Source organism: Numida meleagris, chromosome 1, assembly GCF_002078875.1.
Source record: "Numida meleagris isolate 19003 breed g44 Domestic line chromosome 1, NumMel1.0, whole genome shotgun sequence".
Taxonomy (NCBI): Eukaryota; Metazoa; Chordata; class Aves; order Galliformes; family Numididae; genus Numida; species Numida meleagris.
In genome coordinates this window covers 80,784,067-80,801,004 of record NC_034409.1, presented here as the reverse complement: position 1 = coordinate 80,801,004, position 16,938 = coordinate 80,784,067, and the positions used below count along the sequence as shown (strand labels likewise).

Sequence of the window (16,938 nt, the reverse complement as noted above, 5' to 3'; positions counted from 1 at the left end):
AAATAATCATTTTCTTGGTGGTGTTTAACATGTCAGTTTTTTCAAGGGGCCTATTTCAAGTCAAAAAAAAAAAAGTGTGAAATGCATTTTGAATTTTTTTTGCCAAAAGCAGCTCATTTTCAAGCTTGCAAGGAAACAAGAAAAACAAAATCAAATGTCAAGTAGATTTGCTCTTTGTTGTAATTAATACGCAAGCATTTGCTTGTAGATGGTCCCGAGCCTGTAAACAAGTAGTGCCAGTTGTGGTGCCATTAAAAATGAGAAGTTCTCTGAGAATCAAAGGGCCAAGTGTTCAACCAGGGAAAATACTCAAATCAGTGGCCCTACGCCAGTTTACATCAGCTGGGGATGTGACCACAACGGAAGGATGGCAGGAAGCAGGATGAGGGAGGATGTGCCGTGTGTTGGCAGGATTGGTCCTTGCATGCTAAGAGCAATGCAACAGCAAAGGAAGGTGGGACAGGCTTCATCAGAGAGCGAGGTGGGAAATGACTAATCAAAAATAAGGAAATTGCAAAATCTTACACTGCAGCCTGCGTGTATGCTCAAATTCTGATCAGGGAGGTTAGATGAGATTTCTGTTTGAGTCAGAGCAATGTAGTGGATGAAAAGGCCCCATCTAGCCAGGGGGATTTCCTGAGGTCATCGCAGACCAGCTCAAGACACTGCTAAAAGGCTCGTTTTCATGTGAGTTTTTGTTGCATCTGTAACACTTTCTCCAGGTCCCGTAGAGCTTTCAGTGCCACATTACAGTGCTACATGTACTGTGCTGAATGCTTGACACAAGAGCAGGCATCTTCCCTTCCTTCTCCTGATTTCTACAAGTCAGCAGTTGGGGCTCCAGGCTCTATTTTTGGGGGCTTTGATTGAGGGGGAAGTTTTTCTCAAAAAGTTTGAAGAAAAATGAAAAATTTCCTGTTGAATATTTGCTCTTCTCCTCCCCACCCCCATGTTGTCTTGTGGAGGCATTTAAAGACAGAGAGGGGAAAAAAAAAAAAAAGAGGGAGGTATTTTTCTTCAAAGGGGCTCACTATTTTTCCTGAAACGAGATGCTGGAAACACTTCATCACTGAGGGTTGTTGGCTTGGGATCTGCTCATATTTACATCGGAATGATTTAGTAGCAATTCCACTGAGGTCACTAGAAGTGCTCTGGCATCCTGTGGCCCTCACTCAGTGCAAGGTCAGGCCAATGGACCCAAAATGCCCAGTGTAACCCACTGTGGTTCCAGCTCTGCACCAAATCACAGAATGGGTGCAAATGTGAATTCAGGGCAGAGAAAGTGTAAATGTGTACCAACTTTCCAGCTGAGATGTTCAGTATACTGTTGATACTTGAATGTTGGAGGCAGGAAGAAGGGACAAAGCCAGGACAGCAGAAAAGGCTACCAAGAGGGGTGCATGACAGCAGCTAGGAGAAAAGAGAACTGTGGCAATATACGAGAGTATATTGTTTTGTCACTTATTTTCCCCACACTTGTGTGCAATTTGTAATTCTCTCCTATTACTCATGTCACTTCTAGATGTAGCCCTATAGATTGGAACAATCAATTACTTTCAGCCATATAACCACTTCATTTCGAAACAAGTTTGAATGGTGGATTAGGTCTAGATTAAATAATTAAACTACAGGCCAGTAGTAGGTGTTTACTCTATATTAAGTTGGCATATCACTCTATATTAAGCTGACAGGTATTACTTTTTAACATTTCAATGTACTCAATAATTAATAACATTACATTGTAAAATGGCTGAATAACCATCACCTTAGAATGCTAAAGTTAACACCTCCAAATTCAATGTCTTCTCCAAAGAGTCTATAAGGAGTTCAATCTTTCAAATGATCAGCTCCAGGGAGAAAGTGAAGAATGGAACCAGAAAAGACGAAGAAGAAAGCTGTTTAACTCTGTGAGCATCAGCACTCAGGTTGTATGTCTTCAAGCAAATTCTATACTTCAGTTTCTTCACCTCTACATAACAATATTACCTAGTGATTGTGATAAAGACCACATATTAAGATGTATTTCAGCAGACATCTTGAAGTAAACATTTCAAATGATTTCACAGAAAGTCTCTTAAAAATGATCCTTATAATAAAAGAAATATGTATTTAGGTGTTCTGTCAAATCAAGAACAACTGTCCCTCAGTTTCCTCTTCAGCTAAATTGTGAAAACATGATTTATCTGTTCAGGGAACCCCAAGGAGAGCTAATTCATTAACAGTTACCCACAGGAACTCCTCAGGCAGAAAGTGCTGGAGAGCGCTGTCACATTAGATACTACTGATAACTGAGGTAGAAAAGGGCTAGAGTTCACCTCATAGAAGGTTTGGAGATTCACTGTAACAGAACCAGAAGAGTGAAGGAAGAGTGAGGAAAAGAGGTGCATGAAGGAGGGACGAAAGAAGGGCACATTTGCAGAGGAAGGAAAACCACGAAACAGTCAGAAGTGGCAAAAGGACTCCATAGGAAATGAGAATACTGGAGATAAGTAAACTAAATGGACTGCTCAAATGTCATATTTAAATTCAACTAGTCATATTAAGAGTCAGGAATCATCAGTCTGGGTTAGAGAAGTGTGCATTTGGCATTAAATATGGCCTTTTCCTTCCTGTATCACTTAGAAGGGTACAAAATGAAATGGAGGAAGAGGAGGGCTCTTCTGTTTTACAGCAGAAAATCTTGTCCTCCTGTGTGTTGTTATTATGAAGTCTGAAATAATACAGACAGAGAAGATGGAGGGTACATTATAGAAATAAACTGGAAGCAGCGTTAACGGTTAGTAAGACTCTTCCCTTCCAGCTGCCATTGATATGAATGACGCTCATCCTTGTGCTGGCAAAGGGAAAGAATAGATGAGTTAACGTCACTTTTTCTTCCCCCAATTCTCAGATTTGACAACTTCCAGGCTACATTATTTCACTAAGAAAAAGGTCTGTTTTTTACTTAAAAGCACAAAAAGTATACAGAGAAAGTCATTTTCAAGGTCAGAGTGTTGTTTTGACATTTAAGAAATACTAAAACAGATTTTGGTTTTTAAATTTGTAAACCAGAACTACTTCCTGACCTGAGAGACAACCTGCCAAATTTCTAGCTGACCACAGACTTCTCAGGGTAAGTTGGAATTATCAGGTATGTGATGTCGTCTAGGTGCCTGCCTCTGTGATCTTAAAATGAAATGTTGATCAACCTTAGAAAAACACAGTTTCTGAGACTCTTCATTCAAGTGACACGCTCTCCTTCTCACAGTAACTAAAGAGGCAGTCCTTTATTTAATAACCATGTTGGTACACTATTTTGGTAACTACTGGAGAACTCAATACCTTGAGATGAAAATACTAATGAAAAAAATTGAGAGAAATAGAAACATTTAAGCAAGTAGAAGCCAAGTAGCTCCTTTTATTTTATACCAAGGCTTTGATCCTCCCATCAACCCTGTTGCAATATAAACCAATTCTATTTATCGTTCTGTCTGACAAGCCAGAGTTCTCCAAGACTGCAGAACTGCTAAATCACAGGGGAAACTGCAAATGGGCTGACAGAATGGTTCACAAAGAGCACTCACATGCAGGTAGGTTATGCATGCATTGCTAGCACAACCTTGCTGTGCAAGCTCAAGATGCCTTAGTGCATATGCAGTATCAAAGGGTCACACTGCTGTTAAATACATGCAACAGAATGCTTTGCATTGCTGCCTGTTGCTCTTACAGTCTCTTCTGCCTCTGCTTATGGCTCTGTTTGTTCAAAATGGGTTGTAAACCAGTTACGTTGTTCAAGTTGAGAGGTTATACTTGCCTCTCACTCCAAAACAGCAACCGATTTTGCTGTTTCAAATAGGCAAGAAAAAAAAATTCATTGTTTTCCTTACATTTCTTTTTAATTAATCCTGACAAAGCTTGAAAAAAAAACAGTCCAAAAAGGTGAGAGCTGGAGGTGCACAAGCAGCCGTGCTAAGCCATACAAGTTGAAGTGGAGGGGCTGCATAGAGGATGGAGAGTTTCTGTTGCTTCTGACATGCCCTCCATGTGCACATGTGCCGTTTTAAGTGATGACAGCTCTTGTATTCAAAGTATTGTCAGTGGAAATATTTTTTTTTTCTTAAGACTGCTTACTGAGTTTTAGTTTGCTTCTCCTACTTCAGAGTTTAAATGCAACTGTATTCAAAGGTCTGTTGTGTTTTTTTTAAGTGATGTTCATACTAGTTAGTGGGAAAGCATACAGTTTGCCAGCCTGCAACTCTGTTCTACTGACATTGCCCTGGGTCTTACAGGATGCGACTCTTTCTCCAGGGAAGGATTTATCTCCAGCAGCATAGTGAACTCACTGACTTCTGCCTTCTGCTAATCCTTCTCTTTTCTCTATCTAGTCATCTCGACATATCATCCTCTGATCGACAAGTATTTTGAAATCATACAATCTAAAAGATTACTTGGGAAAGCAAGAACAAATGAGACCTGACAAAAATAGCCAGGAACCTGAAAATGCCTGCTGCATGGGCTGTAGATGTACAAGAAGGAGAAATGTGGAACAATGCTGCTCCGCATTAGACTTGTTTTAGTATGAGAATCAGAAAACATTTAAATGCAATAGTGGAAAAGTTTTGGAACAGAAAATTATTTGTGTTATTTCAGAGAAAGTGAAGCTTCTAGTAAATTTGAAAAGCACCATTTCCTCCTATAATGCCCAGCTAAAGGGTAGTTTAAGTGGTCATTTTGTTTGAAAATCACAGAATATCCTGAGTTGGAAGAATCCCCGAAGGATCACCGAATCCAACTCCCAGCTCCACACAGCACCATCCAAAATCCCAACCCCATGTCTGAGAGCGGTGTCCAAATGGTCCTTGAGCACTTGAGGCCGTGCCCACTGTCCTCTGGTGCAGAACCTGTCCCTACCCCGACCTGCCCCTCCCCTGACACAGCTCCATGCCGTTCCCTCGGGCCCTGTCGCTGTCACAGAGAGCAGAGCTCAGCGCTGCCCCTCCGCTCCCTGTGAGGAGCTGCAGCCGCCATGAGGCCTCCCCTCAGCTCCTCTGCTCTGGGCTGAACACACCGCGGGACCTCAGCTGCTCCTCCCAAACCTTGCCCTCCAGACCTTTCTTCATCTTTGTAGCCCTCCTTTGTCCCTTTTATACCGTGGTGCCCAAAAGTCAACACCCTGATGTCTGGGATTTCACGAGGACCACCAGAAGAGGCACAGAGCTGTTGGCTGCAGCTCAATAGAGCAGGATGGGAGAAGCACATCTGTGCTTCTGGGAGCACAGGCAGCAGATTGTTGCTGGCAGAAGAACAAGGATGGCTTGTTGCTAGAAGCCCTTGAAACACCAGTCACCTCAAAAGGGCAAAAGATGAAGAGTAAACAAAATGGAGGCCCTTCATGAGCAAGATAGTCAATACACTGGGCACTCTGATAAAGCTTTCAAAAAGCTTAGGAAAGATCAATGATGGCTGGCTGTTCTGGGGGGATTTGTGAGGTTAGGTGTTCCTTGCTGGCTAGATACAATTTTTTTCTTCATGTAAATCCATAGTTTAGGTGAGCAGATTAAATCTAACTAAATCTGGGGCTGCTGCAAATGTGCCTCTAAAATGGCAAGCTGAAGTCTCCCTCATGATTATCATTTCACAAGGACCTCAGATCAGCTGTGCTTCAAAAATGAAATTATATTTATGGCCCAATGAAATATCAGCACAGAATCCTTAACCTGGGGTTGCTGCTGGAAATCTGCTGCATAATGCACAAGGCAGTGCTGAGCATCACTCTCCCTCTCAGCATCAGCCATCATACAGAGCTAAAAGAGGGAGCACCATGAAGCCTGTGTGATGGGCAAAGTAAGGCAATGGTGCTCTGCGCTTCAACAAGGCGGCGGCTTCTTAGGTGAAAACAGCATTTCTACAGTATCACTGACAACAGCTGAACTTCTAGATGGAGCAGCATTCTGGAGAGCTGGGTCATGATTACTGCTAATATGCAGAGGGAGAAACTGAGGTGCAATGACAGGAAAGCACGAGATTCTCTCAGCATCAGAGGGAGCTTTTCTGCTAGGGCTTAAGCAAAAGCCCACGTCTCAATCCCAACAGCAAGCCACAAGCTCATATTGCTTTTACTACAAACAGATTTCCCTGCACCATACTGTACTTTTCTTCTTGCTGACTGTTCAGTATGGTCATCCAAAAATACTCCTATTTGTGTTATTTTTCACACACACCGCCCTGAAACAAAATTCAGTATGAAAGAAGAGCAGTTTCCTCCAACACAGCTTAACATCCAAACTAAGCAGCAGTAAAATGGCATTTTTTCACCAACTGAGGTTCCAAACAGTAAAATGATTGTTGCTGACTACGGATTGGACTGATTCCTGAATCAGACCCCAGAATACATTACCAGTGGCAGCTCTGTCACCATCTCCTTGGGGAGGAGGAGGAGCGTGTGTATGTGTGGGGCTGAATATCTGAATTCAGTGTCACAATCACAGGGGCAGAATGGGGCACGATTCACCTTTGGTACTGAGGTGGGAGACAGTAAGAGGCAAGCTGGGTACCTGGTGTGGGTGAGACTCTTTCTTCACCTGCCGTGGAAGCTAGAGAGGGAAGAGCCCGGGGCTCCCCGATGCCAAGCATGCCTGGGAGCAGCTGCACTTCAAAAGCTGAGCAATCTGAAGGCATGAGGGTGCTAAACATGCTCACATTTTCTTTCTACGTGAACTTTGGCAAGCCCTGCACCTTTCTGTGTCTTTGTTTTCCTGTTTGAATATGTGATATTCAAATGAAATATAAATATTAATATTTGATTAACTCACAGCTACAAAGCTTAGTTCCTTAAATTCTAGTACAGATCTTTGAAATCTTTGAAAAACTAGATAAATATGAATTCTTTTATTTTTCTAGCATTACATTAAGGACTGTACAGCCGAAGTTGATGAATTAAATAATCTCTGTCTATATTTACTTATATCTTTCTGAAACTGTTACCTTTTCAGCAGAAATTTCTCATGCCTTGTCTCAATCCAGAAATGACATTTTTGGTAAAGCTTTGCAAAAACTCATTCAGCTGTTTTTGAGTCATCCAAGTATGTAAAAAATAGTTTCCAGCTGTTAAGTTTTCCATAAGCCTTTTTTTTCTTAAACATGCTTGTATAATTATAACACAGCTTTGTTTTAAAACATCAAACTTGACACGTACATAGTCCTGAAAGAGAAGTAGCAGCACTGCCATGTTTGAAATCATTTGGTTTAGAAATAATAAGGCTATTACCACATTAAAATATCTTTCTTTTCCTAGAGATTCTCCCAGACTTTAAGCTACAGTTTTCTAACTGTAGACGCCACTGAAATTTCTCAACATATAAATAACCAAAAAAAAAAAAACCAACCACCAAAAATGAAGAAAAAGAGTCACTATTCTTGCAATCTAAGTAAGATGCAACACAGGAGATGGAAGAGGACTAGGAGGAGGCTCTGTCCTGCCTACAGTTCACTCTGTATACACGGACACATTTTATGGAGAACTGCTGTAGCTTTAGCACTGCCTTCTTGCTCTAGACCTATGGTTATCTACTCTCCAAAAATTCAGAGTTGTTACTTATGGTGGGACAAGGACACTGCATTGTTCTCTGTACCCATAACATACAGCCCTCACTGCCCTGGCAATAGCTTTCTGTAAGGGTTCTGAATTTAATTTACCATCACATACTCCTGCAGTTTTAATTATTGCATCTTTGCAATCAGGTTGGAGAAGATTCTTTGCTTATATTCTGTCCAGATATAAGTGCAATGACATGATACCAAGCAGTCATTTATTTAAACATTTCATTTAATCTGAGGTATTTCAGTTTTTGATGTCTTAGTGAAGTAAATATTGGTTCTGAGAATATTAATGGTGGCTGAAACAGGAGCTGCAGTTTGATTGATTATTGGATTACACAGACTTCACTCTCAAAACTATTTTCTCATATGATGATGTAAAGGCATATGTGACTTTTCTGCCTCACACAAACCTATGGCCTCAGCAAGAGTTCTCCTGTTAGGTTGCAGTAACTCTTTCTATGCAAAAGGAAAGTCACTGCATGTGCAGCTTTTTTTTTTTTTTTTTTTTTTTTTTTTTTATGGGGCTAAACTCTGCAGATTTCTACAGCCAAGAAGGAATTCCTTAGCTACTTCTCATTTCAAGAAAATAGCAGTACTTTACTCTGGTCCCTTCTGGCACATATTTTCCCACTGTGCAGGTGTGAGTCCAGAGAAACTATCAATGTCAGTGACATGACAGTGAATCTGAGATGACAGCCTGACTCATCTGAAAACGAAAGATATAACTCTGATTGGCTTTCATGCAGAGAAATGTGTGCATGTGCGCATGCAATGTATCCTTCCTCACCTTACACTATCTGTGCTTTTATCTGTACATCTGTAACTCATTCTTACATCCATAATTTTTGAGAGGCTTTCTGAATCTGTTTCAAATCACATCACACATATAGACAGTGCTCAACAAACAAAATGTGATTGCAATATAATTACGGGGAAAAACTCAGCAGCTCCTACCCTACCCATCACATTTTCTTCTCTGGGTGCCGTATTGCCTGGGTAAACCCACAGCTAAGGATCGTGTAGTAAAAGACTCAATTGTAAGAGAGGGGCAAGGGTAAGGTTGCTGTGGGAACACTAACTCTAAATTTCCTGAATTTACGGAGATTAAAATCTCAGTCTTCACATTACATTAGCATACTTTTTGTGCATACAGAACATGGCCTAGGCCAGTGCATTGTTTCTAAAGGAAAATATATGTTATTGGGTAGGTAGGTGCATGTGCACATTTTGGCAACTTTAAGCTACATAATTCAATTCTAATCAACGCTACTGGATTCTGAAACCAACCAATGTGACAACAAAGTGGCAAGAGTAATAAGAAAATAAACAAACTGTAAGGTATGCTCTATGCCCCACTATTCTAAGCTTCAGTGTCGAGACAAAAGAAGAGTAAGTGTTTGCCATTTGCCGGTTTTTAATAATCACTAGAAGATCTGCCAGATGCACTCTTCAAGGGCTCTGTCTGTCTGGACCAGGTAGATGCTGCAATACACAAAGGACTTCAAATACGCAGAAAGAAAGAGTGTTCATGGACAATGATGCAGCATTCTTAATTAAGATTTTCATTACTGATACATACATTAAGGTATTGCTAATGCAAGTGCCCAAGCACTCTCATGTGCAGGTAGATGTCTCTGATTCTATCTCTAGAAACCCTTTTGCAAATCACTGTGAACATTCACCAGCCAAGGCTCAAAATCAGCTCACCTGCCCTTTCCTGTAATGACAATGAAAAATAATAAATGATATTTTATTTGTCTGACAGATGAGAACTTAACACTTTGTAGGTGTGAGAATGAATAAGATTCTGCAAGACCGCTACAGTCTATTGAAACTGATTCGGATCTCACATCTGTTTGATGTTGACGTAACATCATGAGCTTCAATAGCACAAGTGTAGCAAATGTTCAAGCAAAAAAGGGAAAGGCGTGCAGGCAAATGGAAAATGGGATAAAACACAACATGAGTTTGCCAAAGGTAGATTGTAGTAAACTAACCTGATAACTTTCTTTGATAAGATAACTGATTATTCAGACAAAGGAAATGCAGTAAATTAAATCCATCAGTAAAGCATTTGATACGGTATCACAAGGGAAATTATGAGGTAAAATGAAGATTTGCAAAAGGATTGTAAAGTGAGCAAATGCTTACCTGAAGGGGAGTGTTGAATACAGAGTTATCATGCAAGACAAAGACTATATTTCCACAATTTTCCATTAAAAAAATAGCATTTTCTAAATTAAAAAGTTTGGAAGGAGTAATTTTGCTTCTGGTAACATTTCCGCATTATTTCTATGGTTTTGTCCTTTGGGAGAGAGCCGCAGATCTCTCAGTAGTTTACTTTGGTGTTAAGCATCTAGTTCACTTCTGTGCTTTTGAAGCACTGTTACTCGAATAAGATGCTGAGGAGAAATATGAGGTGAAGAACTACAAAAAAAAAAAAAAAAAAAGCACTGCTTCTCCTTGAACTTGTTGCATGATTTTCTTGATCTATTCAGGCTATGATGATTTATGAATTTCTTCAATAGGGTGAACTGGGTTGACCAGTAGCAAGGCTACAGTACTGCACTGGCACAATCTGTGCCATGATGACATGCATCAAAACATAGGTAGGCAAGGATGGAAAGTGAGGACAATACTACAAAAGTCACATTAGAAGGTATCGATGTGAGGTTAAGTTGCAGGTTCCAAAAGAAATGATCTGGCAGCATATTTTCAACAAGTTTGACAATCTTCCCTGAGGCATGCCTCAGTCTACAGGTAATCCAATGGCTAAAAATGTTACCTTTCCATTAAAGTTCATTGGAAGAAAAGCTGCATTTTTCTTTTAGTCTTCTGTGGCAGAATTTAATTTCTTAATGTCATAACTAGATCACGCTATGCATGCATGGACATTCACAGCAAGAAATTCACATGAAGCATCAAAACTTGAAGGATTTAAGTGCAATAATTGAAAAACAATTTGTGAAACAAACTATTCTTTGAGGTTGGTTATACGCTGATCACACATTGTAGGTATTCTTCACACCCTTCAATGCATATTGCAGAGCATCCAGACTGTAATACATTAATTTCTGTCCTTTATCTAAAACAGAGTTTACTGCAAAAAGTAAAATTCTATTAATCCCTTTTACAGACATCAAGGATAAGTGAAGGCAGATGAATATGAAATTTAAACACACATCCAGGTCCAAATATTGCCACCAATCCTTCCTTTTGTGATTGGGTATGTATTTGAAGTTGGGATCCCCATTTTGCCTCTGAAAACTCAAGCCATTATGAATATGCTTAAGAAATTAAAACAGTAGAAAACAGCATTCAGAAAACTGATACAGCTACTCTATTAAACTTAAAACTCAATCTGGTGAAAGAGGAGAACAAGATCTATTTAAATCCAAAAGCATTTGCTTTCAGTTGTGTTAAAAAATCTAATATTTTGAGCATGCAAACATATGAAAATATTACCTGGGGGGTTCTATTTGTGAATTATATTCAGCATGATATTATCCAAAATGATGGATGCAGCAGTGAGCAAGAACTTCAGAGGAAGAAAACATTATTTCTTAATATGCTATGAATCTTTTATATCTAAGATTTCCCATTCCCACCAAGAGGTAAACTAGCCTTCATGAAGCATGGCTAGAAGACTAATCAGTGGTCTCCCATGAGCGGCCTTTCAGTATCTGAAGGGGAGCTATAGGAAAGAAGGGGACAGATTCTTTAGCAGGATCTGTGGTGACAGAACAAGGGAAAATGGCTTCAAGCTTAAAGAGGGTAGATTTAGGTTAAATATAAGGAAAAGGTCTTTTACAGTGAGAGTGGTGAGGCACTGGAACAGGTTGCCCAGAGATGTGGTTGATGCCCCGTCCCTGAAGACTTTCAAGACGAGGCTGGATCAGGCCCTGGGCAACCTGATCTAGCTGTGCATGTCCCTGTTCACTGCAGGGGAACTGGACTAGATGACCTTTAAAGGTCCCTTCCAACTCTAAGGATTCTATGATTCTATGTTTTGACATGTGTAGCTGTGCAATAGCACACAGGAAAACTCTATGGTAGATGGTTTCCATTTGTTTTTTAAGTGAGAGAGTCGGAGAGAATAAGGAACTGCGTGAGATGCTCTTAAAAGCTCATTTTCAATCATGGTGTCCTACACATCAGATGTGTAGCATACATTTGGAGACTTGGTCTGGCATTTAGACATCTGTGAGTACTAGTATTTCAGTGACAGTCTCAAGAGTCAAATTTATGACCTTTTGATAAAGAGGTGGCTTTTGGGAAACAATCTATTTCTGGATATCTGGTTTCATAATAACCACTCCTCTAGTGCTACTTGCTTTTAGCACTTTTTTTCCCCTGCCTTATATCTGTTGTACATTTTAAGAAGACAGGTAAACAGCATGATTTTAAAGTTCGGTGCATCAAAGAGAATTTTTAGATAAGGAGAAGGTGTAACAGCATTTTTCAGAAAAAAAGAGAGACATGTGGTGGTATAACTGCAGAACAGCAACACACTTGCCCAAGTAGGAAGATAATTTACCATAACTGCAAAGAGATTATTCTGAAAAGCTCTGCTACACTCTGTCGCTGTGCCATTTTGCACAGTGATTTCAGACCTAACTAACTGGACCGTCTTAATATTTGGATGGTTGATGTTCAAACTGCTGTAGGCAATGCTGCTACTGCTTCAGCAAGGTGTTTTTTTCTATCCAAATAGATTAAATGATGCCCATGTGAAGTTAAAAAAAGAAAGAGTGCACCGGCCAATTGCATTTTCTTTCTGTCACTTTTTTTCCTAGCTAAAACTGAAATACTATGCTTCCAGAAGTTTCTAGTTTAAAGTCCAATTTTTTCTGAGGTAACCTGTTGAATTTGTTACATTTCAAAGAAAGCAGGCACTCAACACATTATATTACACTAATTAGATGAAAAATAACCCAGAACAAAAGGATCTCCAATAAGCATAATGGCAGAAAAGCGTGACATTTTCAGTTGTCATGCAGGCCAGTCTCAAATTTAATCTCATTCAACATCAGAGGATATTTTGTAGTTACTGCAATTATGAACAGGTTGCTTACATTCCTCTGTCATAATCCACACATCAGCTTCACAGCTATGGGTAGTCATTGTTAAATAAGTTGAACATTAACACTTAAAATAATGCTTAAATGAAAAACTTGTACCAGATTTTGCCTTTTTCCCCCCTCCCAGCTAGTTCTAAGATTTTCTGGATAGAATTTATTTTTATTAAAGATATTTTAGAACAAAGCCATGAACTTTATCAAGAGTCATTTTAAAGAAGCCAGCTTTTTTCTTTTTTTAATGCAAGTCTTTTGCTTAAGTCCATTTGATGGTTGTATTCAGGTAAAGAATCAAGGTTGAAGTTCTGGCATTTGTGTAAGAACATTCATCCTGGAGTGCATTCTCAGTTACACTGTTTGATTTCTATAAACACTTCAGAATAGAATTTCTCCTCCACTTCTATTTCTAGCTTGTTTCACTGTTTCTCTCACTTACAAATGCCAAATATAGGGCCTTTGCTCATGTTCTCCCTTTTCTGGAGAGTTCCTTTTCTTCAGGAGGCATACAATAGCTGGGAAAATACTATCCCTTTCCAGTCTCAAATCGCTGTGTAGGTGACCGTTCCCTTTGAACAACTCCTTATTTTCTTGAGTGGATAAACTGATTCTTCTGGATAATTTGCATGTCAATTTATTACATTAAGTATGATAATTCTTGAAAAATGCTAGCTCTTGAAAGCTGCTGTAAATATGAGGCTTATTACATCTAGACTTTTTTTTGGCATTTTGCAAATGTTCACTTTTGATTCACGAATAAGGCTTCCAGGCTTGACCTGGAGGTTATTATCCTCCTCTGAAGTAATGGAGAGCTTCTTAAGAAACTTGAGAACAGAAAAGTTGCCTCCTCCCTGTTCCTGTTCACTGTTGCTGTTCTCAAGTTCCTCATCTACAAAACAACACTAAGCACCCAAACCAAGTAAAGGGATTCAGACCTTCTATTTAGCAGATATTTCACAACGATCCTTCAGAGTGCTAACAGATAACATTTTGCTGGTGAACAAGTACCAACAGCAAGAACATGTATATAGATAGCAAAGACTATTCAAGCATCATGATGCTTGATAAAGTGAATACGTACTCTCAAAAACTGGCAGTTGGTAGGCTGGAACACTGCTGGGTGTCTTTTGACACACGAATCACTGATCATATGATGGATGGTTCTCATAACTATGATGAGATCAGTAAGATGCTGCTCATCTTCCCTTAGGTCATCATTACTTGACCGAATATGTCTTCATGAAGCTGAGGAATAAATGGCACTTTTTTTTTTTAACAGGATGTCAATGCAAGAGAATCAGAATCTGTGCAGAATCTAATAGGAATAATGTTGGAGCTCACCCCAGTTAGATCAGAAACCTATTTCAAGGAAATGAACAGATGTTCTTGGAATTAGGTTAACATGAGATGCATCTTCTCTGTATCTGTATCACTTTAGGGCATTTCTTCCATGCACTTACCCAAAGCTAACAGCGGATAACTCTTCAGTATTGTATGGGTTCCACCTGAATGGGTAGTGCTCTAGAAGTAAAAAGAGCATCCTCTCTTTTTAGTAGCTACCTATCTTTCTGCAGAGCACCTTAGTATTGTCAGTAACTGTTATGCATGATTGAATATATGATAGAAAGGCTCAAGAGTGATTAGAAGACTTTTTTCCATGAAAAGGTCTATTTTCGACAAAGAATCCACCTGCTTCTTTTAAACTCCTGAAGACATTCTAGTGAAGCAGAGATTAATCATTCGCCTCTTAAACGGGAATACTGCCTGGGAGAGAGAGACATGAAATCCCTCCACCTCTGAAAACCAGACGACATACAGACAGGTACATAACCTGGAGTAAGAATGAATAATCATCAAGTTGTAGATAGGGATATGAGAAGAAAGTCAAGCAGTGGGAAATGAGGCAGAAGACAGAACAAATCTGTTATTATCTATAGATGAGAAACATGCTTGACAGGTACCATTCACAGCGTCTAGTGCAAAAATGCCTGACTTGATTTTTTCTGTTACACAAAAGAACTTAAAAGATCAGAGGCCTGAAGGACCTACCTTGTAAAGAGAGAGGAGAGAGCCAGTATAAACAGGACAAACTTACACACATGCCTGAAATAAATTGAGGATCTTATGGAGCTTGTTGAGTTGGGAATGGAAGAGCACAAAGAAGCCCTCAGCTGTAGAATAAACCTGACTTAAAGGAGCAAGAAAGTGTGTGAGTCTAGCTTTACAGGTCAGGAAACAAAGGCAGACATTAGGGAAATGATTTATTTGCAGTCACATGGCAAAGCACTGTCTGAGAGGGATTTTGGCTCTGGATTTCCACACACAAATGCAACATGAAGCTAGTTTGTTTCTTCCATCCAAACAGCCTTGTACACAGTACTTCATGCTGCTGAAGCAGAGCACAGATGAACTGATGTGCTTGTAGCAGTGCTGATGGCATGCAGTCCCTGCCACAGACACGAATGGCTTTGTTGCTGCTGCAGGAAGTGCTAACACAAGCAGTGTGCACTTTGAGGCCCTGAGCATCATTAACAGTTTTTATCAATATTATGAAGTTCTGCAACAAAAATAATAGGATTTGTCAGGGGCTGTTATGAACCGCCCCTGCTGGATAAATACATAATACATGATGGCAAAGGTCTGATGGGACTTTAATCAATTGCCTTTCTGAGTCAAATAAATGTCACATCAGACGTAAGCCATGTTGTATTCTGTAGGGGCCACTGCTCCCCTCGTCTCACAGGCCTGACACTGCCACGGGGAGCTATGCAGGCGCATAGACTCCTGCTTATTTGCAGCAAATATATCAGAGCAGAACGGGAACAGCATGCTGTAAATTACAGATTTGGGACACCTTATAATGAAAGGAAAAGGGGAACAGAAAGAAATATGGGACCAACATTGGCATGAGAGGTCAGCTCAGATACATCTCTATGGTAGCTGGCATTGTCATCCCACCTTTGGCAGTCACGGCAGCATAGCTCATGTTTGTGCCCATAGGGCGAGGGAGAAGCAAGTTTGCCATTTCTTTGTGCACGTCAGAAGTACTGAGTCAACTTTAAATGTTAAAGACATATAATTTAGGTCTCCTATCAACAAAAAAAAAGCTCTTTGTTTCAGCACACACCTGAAAAAAAATCTGCATTTCCCTTTGCACTTCAGCATTCCTCTGAAGAAATTCCAACAACCAGAACTCAACTACAACATATATTTACAGGTTTGATTCGTCTCCCAAATATGAAAGAGCTATTTTTCTTCCCCTGCTATGTTTTTTTTTTCCTTTAATTCCAGGCAGCATATTAACAGCCATGTACTTTCCCCTCTGAACAGGTTGTAGGAATGAATTTAAATTGCGAAATGGAGATCTGAAGTAACACAAAGTCCAGGCATATTTGGACATGGAGTTCTAATCCTAAATTTAAAAATTCTCATTATTTTTGGCAATGGCTAAATACAGCTTAAATACCTGAAAACAGCGCTTAATACACTGGTGGATTGGAAAACTTTGGTCTGTCTTCACTTAACTATAGTAAATATTATGATGTGGTAGTGTTATATTTCCCCTTATCTCACAACAAAAAGTTTCATTGTTATAATACAGTAGATTTCACTGCCAATATGTATTAAAGACTCTTAGCAAAGTGCAAACTTTTGTTCTAAGTACACAAAATCATCGCGTGTTAGAGCTTGGCAAATTAAAGAGAACGGAAAAAGCACTCTCCCAAAAGTTCAATCTCCTATTCCCCTCTAAAAAACAACAACCAAAAAACCTCAAACCATTAAAATTTTAATTCTTCCTGTTTAGGTCTTAAGAACACAATTACCTAGATTTATGTAGTATTTTCTCCAATGAAGAAAGTCACTACACTGACAACTTACATAGCAGCAACCAAACCCAAGTGAATGAGAACAGGCAAGATAAGATCCCTACCTAACATTTTCCAAATAAACTACTAACAAGTTGTTAATTCTGATACTGTTAGGTGTCAAAGCAGATGCAATATATTGAATCTACCCAGACAAGAAGAGTAGGTCGTTACTAGATGGGAAAGCACACTGGACTGGGTAAGGAAGGGTTCCATGGCACCAGGACAGTATCCAGCAGAGAAGGGCTGAAATGCTAGTTGACTGTTTCTTACACTTGCCCAGCTTTTGCACAGCATGGAATACCGTATGCAGTCAGAGTTCAACAGCGTAATACCCTGTACAACAAATACATCACCAATTTGATATGTACATGCTGTCATCCAAAAATGCACATATCAATTCCAGATCAGTCGATCAC

At 39.7% G+C, this 16,938-nt stretch overlaps 1 protein-coding gene across 25 annotated transcripts in view; it reads right to left on the bottom strand.

The window, feature by feature from the left end:
• ZBTB20 (zinc finger and BTB domain containing 20) overlaps positions 1–16,938 on the bottom strand; it is a 470,842-nt gene that overhangs the window by 122,143 nt on the left and 331,761 nt on the right. For 2 of the 25 annotated variants that reach the window (XR_002439297.1, XR_002439306.1), the window contains one exon: positions 15,976–16,065. The exons of 22 other annotated variants lie outside the window; for them this stretch is intronic. The gene's annotated coding sequence lies outside the window, so the exon portion shown is untranslated. Of the gene's footprint in view, positions 1–2,139; positions 2,154–6,394; positions 6,398–15,975; positions 16,066–16,938 lie in introns of those variants that run through there. One more of the 25 variants, XR_002439298.1, reaches the window with a different exon arrangement.